The following is a 2,795-nucleotide window of genomic DNA, read 5'->3' as shown; positions in this document are numbered from 1 at the left end:
ATGCAACAGCGACTAACTAGATTAGGCTCAAAACTGTGTCGTAGCATGTCCATTGTCCATACCGTCGGATGTTCTTCATTTGATGGACAAGAAAAGACGTGATATAGGCATGGGCCTGTGGAGTCAATACACAAAATCTAGAAAGTAACCTATGAAAATATTGGCAATCAAATCACAAAATGGAAAAGCAGAATTTTGAATTTGGACGAATCATATCGAAATATGGAATTGTAAACACTTTTCCATACTTTGGTGATTTAGGGCACTGGAAATCAAACTTCCACTTTCCTGAAGCGAATCCAATAATGGTAAGCTGGGAGCTTTGCTATTATTGTATCAACCAAGCCCATTTAGAGAATGATTTCTGTAATTGAGGTCTCAGGTCTTCAATTGAGTAAATCTTCAAGAATCACAACCACAACCTCCAAGGATGGTAGTCAAATTTTATGAGAGGCAATCACAACTGAAGAGACTGCACAGCTGCGGTTGAAATCCCAGCAAAAACAAATCGATTTACATTTAGAATTTTAGACTCATTTCACTTTAAAAGACAGCAATATGCTTGTATGTATATGTAGTATTGTTTCATTTTGGACCCGACGGGTTGTTTGAGGGATCCGTGAGGAACCCTTTTAGCTAAATTCCCATTAAGGATGAGCTATTCATTTCAGAATGAGCTCTGTAGTTCATTGATGACTAAAGCACTAGTACCTAGGGATAGTGAGGGACCTTTTTTTACAGTTATTTCATGTTCTTTCACAAATTTATAACATTCATAGGTATCAGGACTGGTCAAACATAGTTCACACATGCATATTTTTTATTCATGTCAGGAGAGGCAATCACAACTGAAGAGACTGCACAGCTGCGGTTGAAATCCCAGCAAAAACAAATCGATTTACATTTAGAATTTTAGACTCAATTTATCAATTTCACTTTAAAAGACAACAATATGCTTGTATGTATAGTATTGTTTTTTAATATGCTCTTGAAATTTGCTTTGGTTTTCAGGACAGTAAACGACTATGGTACTCTCAGCAAGAAGAATGGCAACCTAGACGAGAATATCATCAACTCATTTTACACCAATAGACCTTACAAGCAGAACGAATTCGATGAAGTGTGCAAACACCAGCCTGTGAGAAAACCAGGTAAGCCTGTTAAAAAATGAGGTCATCCTGTGAAAAGAACAGCTAAAAGCCTGTGAAACAATCAGGTAAGCCTGTGAAAAGAACACGTAAGCCTGTGAAAAAAAAAACAGGTAATCCTGTGAGAAAACCAGGTGAGCCTATGAGAAAACCAGGTAAGCCTGTGAAAAAAAACGGGTAAGCCTGTGAAAAAACCAGGTAAGCCTGTGAGAAAACCAGGTAAGCCTGTGAAACAACCAGATAAGTCTGTGATAAATCCAGGTAGGAAAGAAACTCCAGGAAATATCACCATTCCGGAAAAGTGAACATTAGTCACCTAAATTTGATGTTGCAAATTTGGTCTACTATTTTGGGGATGTGATCCCTCGCTGGTATAGGTAAGTTAAGTATCTTATCCGCCACCGAAGGTTCAAAACATTTTCAGTGTAAAATCTAAAATCCAAGACAGTCCAGTGTACAAGCATTGAAACCAGACATGATAACAAGGAAGTAATGAGGTATAGGAATCTGAAATACTCCAGAATGTCCTCGGGAAAAAAATGCATGACGATTTGATTAAATTCTCGAAGACAATATGATTCCTATGTAAAAAGTTGGGAAAAATCCAAATCTGAGGTCAAAACTCCGAAAAAATAACTGTAAAAGGTCTAAAATGCAATTTTTATTTTCCGTTCTAATGAAAGAGTTCAAATACGTAATAAGGAACTTTGACACCAGTCACGTGAAGGGCAAAGCCTGCGGCTGAACGGAACAGAGATGATATTGCCTGTTGTTAGCTTTGTGATATCCGGACCTACAACAAGAGTATTGCCGTTGGCATGATCTTATGATATGAGTCATTTGAGTCATCTTGTTCATCATTCGATTAATGAATCCAATGATGAATGAGTGTAATAAGGAACTTTGACACCAGTCACGTGAAGGGCAAAGCCTGCGGCTGAACGGAACAGAGATGATATTGCCTGTTGTTAGCTTTGTCATATCCGGACCTACAACAAGAGTATTGCCGTTGGCATGATCTTATAATATGAGTCATTTGAGTCATCTTGTTCATCATTCGATTGAATCCAAAGATGAATGAGCATTAGCTAGATGATTCTAAAACAATAGGAGCATGATTGAGGTTTCTATCAAAGTTTCACTTCTAGGATTCCCAAGTTCCTTGATTTCTTCCAAGTGGATTTGCAGAGGGAAAACTTGACCTTACATGCTCACAAAGTATCTAACTTTGACCTCCCTACTGGAAGTAATGTTTTAATTACTGAAACCACTGAGGTACCTTGGAATTTCACCTCTAGGTGAAGAAAATCTTGAATGACAACGTCCCATGTGGTTACTTATACTTACCGTTGGTGCGTTGTTTCATTTGTCACCGAATAGCCGGATGCCTACGTAATTTTTCATCATCAATATTTTTGCCTTATCTTCAGGAATTTTACTGAACTGTAGAGAAATGCGTTAAGTTCCGAAAAAATCTAATTAAAAAAGAGGAAAAATTCACAATGTTATTTTTCAAGCGACAATTCATCCCATTTTTTTCTTCTTCCTCCTCTTTCTTCTCTTCCTCCTCCTCCTCCTCCTTCTTCTTCTTCTTCTTCTTAGCTTTTCCCTATTTAAATAGGGTTATCCCGTGATAAATAATAATCA

The sequence above is a fragment of the Diaphorina citri genome, unplaced genomic scaffold, assembly GCF_000475195.1.
Source record: "Diaphorina citri unplaced genomic scaffold, Diaci psyllid genome assembly version 1.1 scaffold1595, whole genome shotgun sequence".
Taxonomy (NCBI): Eukaryota; Metazoa; Arthropoda; class Insecta; order Hemiptera; family Psyllidae; genus Diaphorina; species Diaphorina citri.
This window is presented reverse-complemented; position numbering follows the sequence as displayed.